The sequence below is a fragment of the Puma concolor genome, chromosome A1, assembly GCF_028749965.1.
Source record: "Puma concolor isolate L17-30 chromosome A1, mPumCon1.1.hap2, whole genome shotgun sequence".
Classification (NCBI taxonomy): Eukaryota; Metazoa; Chordata; class Mammalia; order Carnivora; family Felidae; genus Puma; species Puma concolor.
The window spans coordinates 215732663-215748449 of record NC_141667.1 but is presented as its reverse complement, the minus strand read 5'-3'; the positions used below and the strand labels follow the sequence as shown (position 1 = coordinate 215748449).

Below are 15787 nucleotides of genomic sequence, written 5' to 3'. Positions count from 1 at the left end.
TTTCTCAACCTTGGCACTATTGACATTTTGAGCCAGAAAATTCTTTGTTGCAGGATCCGTTCTGTGTGTATGCATGGCCACGACTTAGAACTAGTTGTGAAGCCACAAATTGGGAAGAGATCTGTGTTTCTGAATCACTACATGGAGGATAGCCATCACCTGCTGAGAAGGAGAACCCATCTTGTACTGTCCCATGAATGATAAATATATGTTTACTGTGTTAAGATACTGATGTACAATTAGTACATCTTAAACATTCTCACCACAAGAAAAAATAATTTTATAACTATGTAAGGTAACATATGTTAACTAAACTTACCATGGCAATCATTTCTCAAAGTATAAAAATATCGAATTATTATGTATGTCTGAAACTAATAAAATGTTGCATGTCAATTACACTTCATTTGGCAAACAAATTAAAACCACTGTAACCCACAGGAAGAGATATATTGCGACCTTGGATACACATGAGTTTCACAGAAAATACTTAATATTACTATGAGCAAATAACTGATATAGATAGGATGCTACGCCACCATTAAAGTTATGGCTATAAAAAGTTTGTAAGAAAATGGGAAAATGATGATTTGATTGAGTGTTGAAAAGCAAGAAGTATTAACTGAGCTCTTTCCCATGGCAATTACCTTGAGCACTATGCATAAAAGTCCGCTTTTGCGTAGACATGTTGTTTTTGTAATAGAAAGGAAACCTAATACTTCATTTCAAATCCAAAGAAAACCCAGGTTCTGGCCCCCACAATGCTTCTGACAGACTACATAATCTATAAAAATGGTGTGAGGAAAATATGTTGCTTCCACAAGGAATTCTGGTGGGAAAAAGAATGACATTATTTGTATCACTTTCCAAGGACCAGTTCTATATAAATATAAGGTGTTATTCTATCTGCCTTTCACAATTAGAAAGAAAAAAATATTATGAAACATTTTATTTTAAAAAATAAGACTGAATCCTGAGTAATTGCTACCACAGACATTCAATAGAGCATGGAAGTCAAACTCAAATGGAACCTAGTTTCCTGTCTCACACTCTTTTCCTTGATTAAAAAAATTCTAAGTCCTAAATCTACAGGCAACAGGGATCCCTGACAGCTGCAGTAGAAATAAAGGAACCAGTTTCTGTTGAGACATCTCCCTTCTTGGAGCTCTCAATGGAAAGTTTATAAAAAGTAAGATACAATAAAGTTAATGAGAAGGCAGAAGTGCAGTCTTGAAGACTCCAGTTTTTCCTAGAGGACCTCACAGATTTTCCTTTGCAATGTCGTCTTGTGTAGTTGCACATAACTTTGCCAATTGGTTCCAGAAGTTGGTCAACTGTTTTCATATCTCTCTGAGGAGTTATCTTTTGTTGCTCACAGCATGGACACTTCCTAAGACTGTAATTTCTTGGACTCCAATTACCTGTGAAGTCTCTTTTGGAAAGATTAAAACAAGTATCAAGGGTACCATCATCTTGTTTTCCTGCCCAGGTACATTAGTGTTTCATACCTCAGTGGATATAAAGAGAAATTATGGAAGGTGGAAGAAAGAGATTTTAAATAACTTTAAGGCAAAGGATGGGGTTAGATATACATGGAGAGGATGTATAGAAAGATGTTCCTTATTCCAGAAAGATCATAGAATGGAACATTATCACTATCCCCCAACCTAGAACTCTCTAGCCTTGAAATTCCTTGGCATTCCTATTAACAATAATAATTATGATGCTTGTAATGAAAGAAATCATATCTGGAGTAAACAGTGATCTCTAAGTGCTGGACACTGTACCAAGCATTTTATGTGTATTATTTCATTTAATCCGCACAATAACCCAAGGGGTAAATTTTATTATTATTCATTCACGCAAAAGGATGAGTAACTTGCCCAAATACCAAAGCTAGCCATTGGCACTGTGAGGATTTGAATGTGAATCAGTTAGAATCCACAGCTCATGCTCTTAGCCATTATGTTTTACTGCCTTCTTGATGCCCCTAAGACGTCCACAGTGAAAGTAACTATACATTCTAGAACCGGTCTCAGGGGTAATCAGTGCTAATGTACCACTACGGTAGTGGTATCCTCTTTTGTTAACACCTTCATCTTTAAGAAATAATGTTTTCTCCAAAATCCTAATGTACTAGATCCAATACACTGTGGAAAACATTTCTTTCTGCTTCTTTCGAATTTGACAGTTTAGAATTGTCCCTAAGTGACCATCTACATCCCTCCTGGAAATAAATCCACTTTCTAAGAGCACATGCCATTTGGGCAAAGGACCCAGCTCCAGCCTCAGTGATCAGCCCAGACTTGGGCACATGATTCAGTTTGGTCAGAGTCCTTTTCTGAGACCTTTCTAACTGAAGGTAGTGAGAAGACTGTAGCTACCCGAGCTCCTTTTTTGGGGGGGCGGGCGGGGTCTTATTTTATATTGAGCTTCTGAAAGAGTCCTGATTAATATAACCTTACCCCCCAATTCTTCTCAATTTTTGCTTTAATGGAGGCCCCAGTACACTTTAGCTATAGGAGATTTTGGTTTTGTGCCAACAAATACCAAAAGATTCATCTGAGAATAATGAAAAATGAGACAAAGAGAAGCAAATGGGCACTGATAGGGAAACATCCTCATGTTTGAGACATAGTGCTGGAGTGTCAGGGAACGTGGTTCCAAGTGAAGTTATAATATTTCTTCTCAAAATATTTGTTTAAATATGGTAAGAAATTTTAACAAGGAGGAGGTGCTAGAGAAGATGCAGTCCTGCCTAAATGTAGGAGAGTCCTGAAGATTTTCTGGATCTAATCTCTACCGTTTTGTGCCAAGTTTGAGGACTTATTATACTTTAGGCTTTATAAAATATTTCTCCTCTGGGTGCTTCTGTTTGCGTAAATTTTCCATATTGGGTATGCATGTTTTTCTAGTGGAACCTTTCTCCATTGTACATCTTTTTTTTCTCCCCCCTAAGGACATATAAGAAAAAAATCAGCTTGTTTTTGTATCTAAATGGAGGTTTGTGCTAAACACAAAAATCTAACTACAAATAAATTATGCTCTGATCTTGAAGGATAAAACAAACACAAAGCAATGCAGAGCTGTGTTTTGTCAGAGCCAAATGGAACATGACGTTCAGAAGTTTCCAATTGGGTTCCAAAATTAGAATAAATCTTGGCAAAATGCATACTCATGTCCCCTTTAGGAATCTTATCATTTGAACTCATTACTGGCTACTCCATGCCTTACTCATTCCAGTAGCTCCCAGGAGGCCTGAGGACCTGCCTCCATGAGTTCTGGAGCTGCCCTAAGCCTGCTGGTTTTAACTTTGTCTAAGTTAAATGGAGGCATTTCTAAGGAAATGGGGCATAAAAAAACTTAATAAGCGTTAAGACTTGAACACCCACATCCAGCCCCATTTCTTCTGGGAAGTCCAGGTGTAGAGAAATTGTGCACTGAGTGGCCTTCGCTACTTGGTTCTACAGCTATAGCTCTCTCAAAAAGCACTTGGTGGTAGGTGTTGATTCTAAGCCTTTGGGCTGGGCCATGAACTCTGGGTTACTGTGAAAGTGTCTCTGAATTATACATTCTATAAGATATAGTTCATTTCTAGATTAGAGGCCTTCTTGGATAGGGAGTGAGGTTCAAGGGGGAGAGTGTGGGAGTTCCTATCAGGAAGTTCTTATTTGGCTGCCAATTAGTATCAAGCAAGGGTGAATACTTGCTGAGCTCCCTTCCCAGGGACAGGATGTCAAACTTCATCATTGGAATGGACTGGAAGATCTTCCTTCTGTTCATAGAGCCTCTCAGCTCAAGACCTCATCTTATCTCCCACTACTGATGAATCAGAGTGTAGACACTTTCATCAACCAGTGCCCTGTTAGCTCCTTAACATGCTGCATTCATTCTAACCTCTAGACTCATTCCAGTTTCTCTCTTGGAATGCTTCCTTCCACTCCCCTCTGCAAATGCCATTCATCCCATAAGCCCATCTCACACCTTCTCACATCCTGGGCCAGGCATCTCTGCCAACAGTTTCAACCCACTTTGGTTGCTTGCCTCTCTCCTTTTTCATTGCCTACATCAAACAATTACTACTCATTAATATTCAGTCTTTTATCTTTCTGCAAGTGTGTCCCACAATTACATCAAAGCATTTAGAATTCAGGGCCCATATTTTAGACTTTCTTTTTTATGTCTCTTGAAACTTGAATGATAGGTACTTGGAGTTTGCCCAAAATTGAAAGTAAATCTAACCAAAGATGAGCAAAATCTTTAGATCAAAATATCCAGAATATTACTGAGATAAATTGAAGAAAACCTGAATAAATGAAGGTATAGATCATGCTCATGGATTGGAAGATTCAATATTATAATCAGATGATTATTTTCATGAGCACGAGAAAGGCAAAGATTTCATTAATAGCATTTATATATTTTATGATGAACTAATCATAAAATTGATATTACAGGGCATTAAAAAAGAAAAAATTTCTGTTAATCAAAAGATACCATGGGTGGCTCAGTCGGTTGAGTGTCTGACTTAGGCTCAGGTCATGATCTCACAGTTCGTGAGTTCGAGCCCAGCATCGGACTCTGTGCTGATAGCTCAGAGCCTGGAGCCTTCTTTGGATTCTGTGTCTCCCTCTCTCTCTGCCCCTCCCCTGCCTCTCTCTTTCTCAAAAATAAATTAAAAAAATATACACCATTAAAAAGTGAAAAGTGAAGTCATGGATTAGAAGAAAATATTAGCAAGCTATATATCTGACAAAGGACTTCTCTCTCTCTCTCTCTCTCTCTCTGTCTCTCTCTGTCTCTCTCTCTCTATATATATATATAAAGATCTCCTACAAATAATAAGAAAATGATAGACATATATACAGACAAATATACAATATATTTGAAAAGGTAGTTTACAAAAAAGAAAATCCAAAAGGCGAGTAAACATATGAATAGATGCCTAACTACATTAGTCATTAGGAGAATGCAAATTAAAATCATGAGCTTCAGAAACAGACACCAGAATGGCCAAAATGAAAAAGATATTCAACATCAAGTACTGGAGAAAATTTGGAATATTTGGAACTCTTGCACACTATTATTATACAGTGGTAGTATACAGTTGATACAACTACTTTTCAAGTGTATTTAGCAAAATTGACTAAATCAGGACATATGTATACCTTATCAACTGGTACTTCTACCCCTAGGTATGTATCAGTACATATGCTCTTCAAAAGACATGTAGGAAAAATATTCATAGCAGCACCATACATAATGACCAAAAAGTGGAAATAATCCAAATGTTCATCAGCAGTAGAGTTGGGAAATAAATGTAGTATGTCCACACAATGAAATTCTTTCAGCAATGAGAATGAGCAAATTATTGCTACTTACAACACTCTGGATGAAGCTCACAGACATATTGTTGACCAAAAGAAATCAGACACATGGAGTATATATTGTAAGATTCCATTTCTTTAAAGTTCAAAAAAGGCAAAACTAATCTATGGTAACTAAGATGGCTTTTAGGATGCAATAATGTTCTATTTCTTCATCTGGGTGGTTTGGTGGTTTGGTCTTTTTGTGCAAATTCATTGACCTGTACACTTAACGATCAGTGTACTTTTTCTGTATGGATGAAGTATTTATGTTTAAAAGTAAAAGGTTTCATCTCAGGCAGATGAACTGTCATTCAGCAAGGATTTTCCACTGCTCATAAGCTCAGGAGTTTGATTGAACAAACAGCCCCATAAATCCAATTTCAAACCTCATCTTGACCTTGGAAAGAATAAAACACTGGTCTGAACTACTAAGCTCTTCCTGCTTCAGCAAATTTACTCATAAAACCATTTTATAGATGTTGCACTTTGCTTTCAACAGGAAAGCATCTTTATTAATAACATCTCCGTCCTCATTATTTCCCATTGTAGATCATCTCCTGGCTTAGAGTTGCCTGTCTCTCTCGTGACTGTCATCTTGTTGAATCTTGCATTACAGTTGTGTGTATTCTTTCTCATTCCACCACCCCTGTCTCTTGAGGGCAAAGTAGCTCCTTATGCTGCTCAGTTCAATACACTGGAGAGGCTCAAGGCTGGATTTTTTAAAATTTAATTTAATTAGATCAATTGCAAGGCTCAGGGTTACAAACTACGTGGGTGGTGTCGTCTCCACTTGATTATACCTTGGATTCTCGGGAGTCAGGTAGAAGGCCACCATCCTCACCCAAACCCAGCCAAGGGCTGGGGCATCTTTGCTTGAGTCTGCAAGACCACAGGTTTGATTTGCCAAGGTTGTTCTTGGGTGCTCAGATTGGTTTAGGATATTCCAACCAGAGCATTTTTGAATGCTGAAGGCAAATTGGGAAACACATTTTCCTGTTTTTGTGTAAATTATCTCAATTATACTAAAGTATAAAAGAACATTAGATTTGGACTCTAGAATTCCTTAATTTAAAATGTTTCTACTTTACCCTTATTAACTCTGGAACTTTGGTAGTGGAGGTGGGGAAGGGGCACTTAGCACCTGTTTCCTAATCTTCCCCCAGTGGGACAGTAATGCCACCCCAAAGGATTACTGGGAGAATTCATTCAAGTACACATGCCTTCAGCTTTTAACATTACACATTTATTCAAAACATTCTATCAGCTCTGGGGACTCACAAAGGGCTCACAGTCCAATTGGTGAGAAAGATGTATGAACAAATCAGTTCTGTATTTCTCAACCTATTTTTCATTATTGGCCTCTAAGGAGCCTTCTTAGACATTTTTTCCTCGTCGTCCCCTGCCCTCCGTGAAATTTTAATACCACAGATACACTCTGTATATATTTATGAATTGTATGCATATCTGTGCTTTATAATAAAAAGAGTAAGGTTTTTTCCAGCCCCTCCTCCAGGAACTACTTCTCTCCCCCTTGGGGGAAGATATCTCCTCCCTTGAAAATGAAGGCAACAAATATTACAGGGGAGTGGGAGATGTAATAGGAATAAGTAGTACAAGATGTAGAGTCACTCCACTGCTCATGGTGGGGGAGACCGACTGTGGTGGGTGTTCTCCGGAAAGACTCCAGGGATAAAAGGAAGACTCCGGAGATCACAAAGGTGAATCAGGACTGCCTGGCAGGCACACGCAGGGGAAGTTCCCACAGAAAGGCATAAAGAGGTGTGAGGCAGTGTGCCCATTCTGGGTGAGTACAGATGGGGAGGCCCGGGGCATGAGGCGGGCTCCTGCAGCCAGGGGGGGCCTTGAATGACAAACCAACAGCAGACCTTACCTCCAAAGGCATCGGAGACACACAAAAGTTTTAAGAAGCAGGATGACTTGATCAGATTCATACACTTGCAAGTTCCTTCAGGCTTTTGTGTGGATGAGGCGGAGAAATCAGGTCAGAGTCTTATTCCAGAAGTTAAAGACAGAAATCCTCAGGCCTTGAATGAGAGCAGTTGCCTATGAAGATGAGAGAAGGGAAGGAGATTTTGGAGACAGGAGGAAGTGGAACAGCTTATGAGACAGCACCGGTATGCTGTAGGTAATTGATGAAAGGGCCGTTTGCTAACACTCAGCACTTGGGACGCTTTGGCAGCTTGACACTGCAAAGCTTCCCAGAGGTCTCAGGACCGGATGGCTTAGATCTCTCAGTGGCCTGAGGTTTGATATCGGTACAATCAATGTTTTCCTTTGGGGTTAAACTGGGTAGAGCAAACCTAGCCAGTGGGCTGTGAGGGGACAGCATGGGCTGCTCCTTGGCTGGGCCCCAACTACTGGGCTGAATGACTCCATGAATTATGTACAACAACGGGACAGTACAGGCCACAGGCATTCTTGGACCCGTGCGCCGTGTACTGCTCTGACACTTCAAGTGCTCCCTTGTCTCTCTGCTCCAGCCAATCGGAACCCACAGGAGACATCACCAGCTGCCCTTGCCCTGTGGCTTTGCTCTCTTCAGGGAATCACCTAGGCTGCTACCAAGACTCTTGAGCGATGACCCTGTGCTCCCGTTTGTGACTCTAGCTCACAGTAAATCAGACCGCCTATGGATTCTCCAGCATGAAGTGGTTCATCTCACTTCTGTTGGTAGCTTTTAGGATTATGAAGAAATTTTAAAAGGCGGCAGTTGTGTATTCTGCAGGGAAAATGAGGAATGTTAATGTCTGGACGACTCTTCTACTAAACAGTAGGGCAGGAGCAGAGGTCGGTGGTCTTTTGGCAACGGAATGAGTGTAAGGAGATGGACCAGGGAGGGTGGCATCTGCTGATGATGTGGCTTCTTCTCTTTACGTTGGGGAGCTGGTGTGGCTGCCCCACAGACCTGCTAACAGGACCTCGGGGTGCACAGGGAGGTGTCTGTCCACCACCAGGGACCCTGTGATACATACTAAAGCCCATTCCCTTCAGCTTTACACAGAACACACCGTGTCTGAGAAGACTGCTTTGAAGAAAAGGCTAATGCTCTTTTGCCCATTCTGAGTCAAATCTGTGCACTGGGGGCCGACTTCTCTGCACTCATCTTTACCAAGCCAAATCCCTTACAGTCCCTCTCAAGGCTTGCAGAAGCCGGCCACAAAGGTGGCACGAAAATCAAGAACTGCTGAAAGTTCCCCTCCCAACCATCTCTTTCAGCCTCCCTTCTCTTTGGCTTCCCCAGGCTCTCTACTCTGCCTAACCCCAGCTGGACTAACCCCCCCCCCCCCCCCCCGGCGCTTAGCCTGTTTATCCTGGCTGTGACCCAGAGTGCCCTTCAAGGACTTGAAGTGAAACCTGGCTAACGGGCCCTGGCCTGATGCCATCCCAGGGTGTAGGAAACTGGACTCAGTGGGGCTTGCAGAACCTTCCAGATTCCACTTATTTGTTAGGAGGAGATGGAAGCCACAGCGTTGAGAGGGGCCCAGAGCTGAAGGTGACTAAAAAGCCTGCTGGGGAGCGCTCAGATGCTCCAGTGAGGCTGGAGCTTCTCATGTGGCTCCAGTTCCATCCCAGGCAGGGGCTACCTAACTATTGCAGGGCTATAGGCAAAGAGTGCTGACTTGTGCGTTTTGGAATCTGAAGGGAGGTCTGCGGTGGTGTGCCATAGTCCCTGACGTAGTCACCGTTTAGAAATTAATTGGATTAGGAACTTTGAGAATATGCCAAATAAACACTGCGAGAATGCAAAGCTGGCACCAGAGACCAGTACACTATGACAAACTCGGGATTTAGAGAAACTTGGAGGGGCTGAGCAGTGATGTAATGTTCTCAAATGTTAATGAGAAGTGTGAGTGGTTTTCCTATTAACTGCAAAGTGCAGGAGAGAGGACATGTGGCATACCATCCATTGTGAACTGGAAAGCCTTCAGGATTTTAGTGGACAGTAAGACCGAGGGAATAGAAAACACATGATCTGGCACCTCAACTTTTACATATCCAAAACTGAGCCCGTCAAACTTGTCCCTCTTGACAGTTCCAATGTCTATAGATTAGAGCTATTAGCCTTCCAGAATTATCTATTATATGGTTACAATCTATAGCCAGCTATTTAATAAACATACTTGGTACATAATCCCATAATATGTTTTAGTGAGTCATTTTATCATTCACTCACTTTCAATAAATATTTATTGAGCACATAGTAAGTACCATGCCCTTTGTTAAGTGCTAGAAATATAGTAGCAAATAAAGTAGACATAGTTCCTGCCTTCCTTGTTTTATCAGGGGAAACAGGCATTAAAGCAGTAAATACACATATAATTATTCAAAATTATAGCCCTCTTTAGCTTTATGAAAGTACAAGACTCTAGACAGCATATAGTGGGGAGATAGGCCTGGCTTTGGGAGGAGGATTCAGGGAATGTTCCTTGAGAAAATGAATTTTGAGCTCCCTTATAGTTATATGGTTATTTTGCCCAATATGGTAGCCACGAGCTACATGTGGGTTTTTTTTTTTTTAACTTAAATGGATCAAAATTAAATAAAATTAGTTCAGTTCTTCAGTTACACCAGCTATATTCCAAAGCTCAAAAGCCACCTTCAGCAAGGGGCTACCATATTATATAATATAGGTATACAATGTTTTCATGTTTGTAGAAATTTCCATTGAGCAGTGCTGTTACATAGAATTTTACCGGCTGGAAAAGGGGGCAGGGGAGGGGGAAAGAAATACACTGAGCCAGAAAAACATACTTCTTAATTTAGAGAAACTTAATTATAATCTAAGAGAAATAAACTTTTTAGAATATTCATTTGATGGTGATGTTGGATGATGGGTTTGGGTGAAGGATCAGAGGAGATGGGAAATGTCCCTTCCCTAGGTTCTCTGACTCAGGCTCAGACAGATAACACCTAGCCAGCTGTTCAGCATTTATTCCCACATGGGCCTCTGGTTCTGGACCTTTGCCTTGGTTCTTGGGTATATGAAATAGTTAGTGACCAATACAGCATAATGGAGAACATTATTGTACTTGAATTGTTCAGCAAAATATAAAATGAATGACACAGAATAGGCCAATTGACAATAAATGTTCAATTGTATCATAAAAACCACATGTAACTAAATATTGGTAGTTGCCACCCTCTGAGCTCTCTGCCACTTGCGACAGCCACTGTCCTTGAGTGTGTCTTAGTGCTCCTGAGAGTCCTGTCCTGGGCCCTATTCTCTTTTCACTCTATCCATTGCTCCCTGACTTAACATATGATCCACATGCTGATGGGTTCCAAGTGTATTTCTAGCCCCAGCACTCTCTCCAGTTCTTCTGACTTCTAAATTCAAATGCCCACTAATCATCTTCAGTTGGCTGGGCCAAAGACACTTCAAACTCATTCCTCCAGTGTCCATCCAGATTGCACCTCCTTTTCCGTTCCCTACTTCCACAATGGCAATGTTCTCTAAACCGGGAGCTAAAAGCCTGGGCACCATTCTTGACTTCCACACTGAAATGCCTTTGGCCACCAAGTCCTGTTGATTCTGCCTCCCAAATCAATTCTTGAATGTATTGATTTGCCTCCCCCTCCCCCATTCTGTACTATCCTAGTTTATTATTTACTGCCTGGATTATGTGACCATTTCCCACCCAGTCTCCATGATCCAGTCTTGGCCCCTTCCAAATCATGCTCCACAATACAGCCATAGCACTCTTTTGAAATTCGATAATGTCCTTCCATTGCTTAAAAGCCTTCGATGCCTCCCCAGTACATTTGTCCAAAGGCCTTTCTGTGGTTACAAGGCTCATCTTGGCTTGGCTCTGTTCACTTCTCCAGCTGCTTCTCTTATCCTTTATCCCATGTATGTTATTCTGTAAAAACACTTAGCTTCATTTAGTTCAGGGACCCAGCATGTTTAACTTTGTATTGGGATTTTTTGCACATACTGTTTGTAGAGATAATTTTACCACTACCACCCCTCTTCTTTCCCCTCTTTTTCTGGATTATTCAGTTTCAATGTTATTTTTTTTTTTTCAAGAAGACATCCCCCAATTCCTCAGTGTGGGTTCAGCTGCCCTGTCATATACCCTCTGAAGTGGGTTTAAGGATGCCCCCCTAAATGTCCATATCTGAATTCCCAGAATCTGTGAATGTTACTTTATTTGGAAAAGGGCTCTTTGCAGAGGTAATTAAGGATTTTGAGATGAGATCATGCTGAATTATCCAGGTGGGCTCTAAATACACTGAGAAGTGTCATTATAAGAAACACATAAAAAAGGAGGAAGATGTGAGAAGGAGACAAAGATTGAGTGATGCGGCCACAAGCCAAGGAAAGCCCAGAGCCACCAGAAACTGGAAGAGGCAAGGAAAGATTCTTCTCCAAAGCCTTCAGGGGAAGTGTGGTCCTGTCAACACCTTGATTTCAGTATTCTATTATCCAGAACTATGAGAGAACAAATTTTTGTTGCTGTAAGCCACCAGGTTTGTGGTAATTTGTTACAGCAGCCCTAGGAACTAATACATCCTTCCCTTGCTTCTATGATGCCTCTTTTCACAGTGCTTTGAAGTGGCCTCTTTATGCGACTGCCTTCCTAACTTGCAATAAGCTTCATTAAGGCTTGGGTTTGTTTATAAGCATATTCCCAACACTTGCTCAGGACCTGGTACAGATTAAGCAACCGATAATCATTTGATGTGTGAATGAAGCACTGTTGGCTGATACACAGTAGACTTGGTGGAGGAGATGGACTTGAGCTGCTCTGACAAAATGGGCAGCATTTGGGTGACATTGCGATGGAACAGTTACAGGAACTACATCAATGAGGGTCTAGAGATAAGAACGAGAGTAATATGTGGACTCATAGAGACTGACATGACAGGACGGGGCTCCTAAAATACAGCTGGGTGAGCAGTAAGGTGAACTAATAGGACTGACTCCTGCAGGCCAGAACTTCCCTAGAGGGTGTGCTCAGCATCTTTGTGTGCCAGGAAGGGGTCCCGGTTTTCCGTAACATCTGTTCCCCCCATTATGGCTGGCCGGGGTCTGGGGCTTCAGAGCATCCCACTGTAGCACACAGACACCACTATGCTCTTTGTGTGCCATGCTAAAAAAAGACTAGGAAATACGTCTAAGGTGAGGAGTCATTGAAGCTTCTCGAACTGAAACAGGATAGGGTCAGCTACATAATTTGTGAGCCCCAGTGCAAAATAAAATTGATGGCCTCCGGCTCAAAAATCATAACCAATTTCAAGATGCCAATAGGAGAGCATTAAACCGGTACAGAGCCTTCTAAGTGTGGGGTCTGGTGTAATTGCCAGATCTCACACCCCTGAAGCCAACCCTGACCGGGAAAGATTTGCTGAAGGTGGGTATGAAGTCACTGTGTGAAATGGGTTGAACGAGTAGGGGATATAACAGGGGGATGGGGTAAGAGGCTCCTGCGATAAACGAGGAAGGTGGAGGTGACGAGGTTCTTGGTTCAGGTGGTTTCATAGAAGTACAAAGGGAAGAAAAAGGCAAATCTGAGAGGTAAGAGATGACACGCACTCACAGTCAGGGGTGCTTCAGGGTCTCTCCAGATTTCTCAGAGCAGAGGAAGCATCAGGGAGCCCTCGAGGAAACGGGGAACATTAGTGTGTCATTGACCCTGTACTGCCCGGGAGCTATCTCAGACAGGACTGGCCATTTTACTCCACAAAGGAACCACATACAGACATCAGACCTAATAACTTCCTGACTTTAGTTAGGATGCCAAAGGAGGAGGGAGAGAGGACAAAGCCTACAATACTTCTGGGGGCCAGAATGTGCGAGGGTGAGGAGTGGTGGGGACTGTCACAAGCTCCGGACTGTCCACAGGTACACATGGTTATGTGGGAACACAAGGGCATGGTGGCCAGAGCTTCAGACCTTAAGGGAGAAGCTAAAGATCCAGAATTGTGAAATCTTTCTCAATTTTTAAGAGTTGACAACTCAGTTACATATATATGTAAATTCTTGAAAACATATATATATATATATATACACACACACACACACACACACATATATACATATATATATTGTACATATATATATTGTAAGCTGAAACATACCATACACACTCATGGGCCAGATCTGGCTAATGGGACTCAGCTTGCAGCCTCTGCCTCTGCATAGGACACGGCAGGTAAGAGCCAGAGCTGGGCTCAAATCCAGCCTCTGCCTCTTGATCGGAAGGGCCCTTCTAAGTCTCACCCTTCTATATAACGGGGATGATTGTGGTAGCTACCTCTTGGAGTAGTGGTGAGATTTAAATGACATCCTTTAGGTAAGGCACAGTGATGGTAACCAATAAGTAAATCAATGTTGGCTGTTGCTGTTTTTAAGCACCCACTACATGCCAGGTTCTGTGCTGTGTACTTTATATATTCTATTTTATTTTGTGCTCACAACCATGCTTTCAAATAGGTTTTATTATAGTATACTCATCTCCCATAGGTGGGGTGGAAAGAAAGGCTCAGATATCCAAATTCACTTGCCTCAAATCACAGACTCTGAGTCTGAGCAAGAATTCTAATATTACAATTTCCGCTTCCAAAGGTATTGCTTTTTAAGCAGTGTCTCTTACCCATACTGACTCTTGTGTTCTATTTTTGAGGTTTTCAGAAAGACTGTTCTAGCCAACAGTACTTTTCAAGGAAAATTTAGTAACAAAACAAACTCTAAAAAGAAATAAAGCTCTCCCTCTCACCCTCCCAACTCAAACACACAAATGCTCAAAACAAAAGTAATGAAAGCTGCCAGTGCATTTTCTCCCCCATCCAGTGGACTCTTAAATAACATTGTTTGGGGGAACACATTATTCTTTGTATTTTCCCAATTCCTCAGGACAACCACTGCATTCCTATCCTGCCTCAGAGGTGAAGAAGTTGACAGCATAATGGATAAGGGACCTATGTACAGGCCCTAAGGCAAGAGATTAACAGGTAGGACTCCAGTGCCTTTATTGAGTAGACAAACTCTCTTGGGTCCACTCAGCAATGGTGACAGGTGTCAGAGTCAGGCACGGGGCCCTGGGGCCTCTGTGCCCTGGAAGGCAATTAGGTATTTGCTCAGTGGCCTATACTTTATGTCTATCCTCCAGTCTGGCAAAGTGATCACTCCATCCCCTGCTACTCTTGAGGGGGCTTTATACGCTGGAGCTATCTACCCAGGATCATCCAGCAAGCGATTTTATTTTCTTAAAAAAAGGAAGGGAAAGGAAAGAAAAGATTTGCACTGTTTGTAGATCTCAAAGTAGCAAGAATTTTAACTTGTTCCTGGAATAAATTCTGGCACATTCAAAATGAGAGCGGATTAGGTAGGGGTGGGGGAGATCCCAGCTGGGCAAGGCAGAGTGATGAAATTCATGGCAAACAGCTTTGTTTGAGTCTTTTGACTATGGCCAAGCCAGTAGGGCTGAGAGCACGATGTTCTCAATAACAGCCTTGACAATAACATGATTTGTTTCCCTTCCAAAGCCGAAAATGGCATCTCAGACTGCAAAGGAGAGCTTTCTTCTGAACCTGTGGGATGGGAGAGCTGATTTCATCCCTCAGAGTAGGAGATGAAGGCATTAAGCGGAGCGGACTCAAATCAAAATGTCATCTGACCATAACACTTGCCTAAACAATACATATTTTATTTTGTTTTGGAGGAACTTCTCTTCAGTCTTTTTATGGGTAGGATTTCAGACTAGGATGTCCTTCTTCCCTAACCACCAGAGTGAAATTGAATATTGCCTCAATCCAAGGGTACACATCTGCATCATTTTCGTATTTCACAGCAGAAACTAAGTTCTGAAGCTTGACCCAACCCAGCTATTTTGAAGGCCCTGAGCTGATACCTACCTAAATGGTTTTCCCTTCTTCACACTTTTCTGGGTTCTTTCAGAGAATTGGGAAGATGTAAAGTAAACTGCAGTGCTTTCTCAAAAGGGCAAACTAAAAGCTAATAGGGGTTTATGCCGTTAAGAAAAATAATGGCCTAAGGATGTCTGAGTGGCTCAGTCAGTTAAGCGCCTGACTCATGATCTCACACAGTTGTGGGATTGAGTCCCACACTGGACTCCATGCTCAGTGTGAAGCCTGCTTGGGATTCTCTCTCTCTCTCTCTCTCTCTCTCTGCCCCCCTCTCTCTCAAATAAAAAATAATAATAATGTTAGCCAGCAGTTAATAATGATTACAAGTGATTGCAAATCTCTTGAGCTGCATCACCGCTACAGATAGAAATATGCAAGGTTCCCATGCTTCTCCATCATTGGAAAGCATGGACTGAACTCAGTTCTGGCCAAAGCAGTGCTCTAGTCCTCCCAGGAAACAATAAATCACCAAAGACATGGTCCCTCCCCTCACTGAAATTCCAGTAGAAAGCAAAACCAGTCACATA

The 15787-nt window shown here is 41.8% G+C and overlaps 1 long non-coding RNA gene across 2 annotated transcripts in view; it reads right to left on the bottom strand.

Annotated features, from left to right (window-relative positions):
* Positions 1-4863: 4863 nt before the first annotated feature.
* The window catches only part of LOC147584756 (uncharacterized), a 66614-nt gene continuing 55690 nt past the window's right edge, over positions 4864-15787 (bottom strand). Inside the window, exon 4 of one of the 2 annotated variants that reach the window (XR_015253011.1) lies at positions 4864-7433. This is a non-coding gene — a long non-coding RNA (uncharacterized LOC147584756). Of the gene's footprint in view, positions 7434-7844; positions 8110-15787 lie in introns of those variants that run through there. The other variant, XR_015253015.1, reaches the window with a different exon arrangement.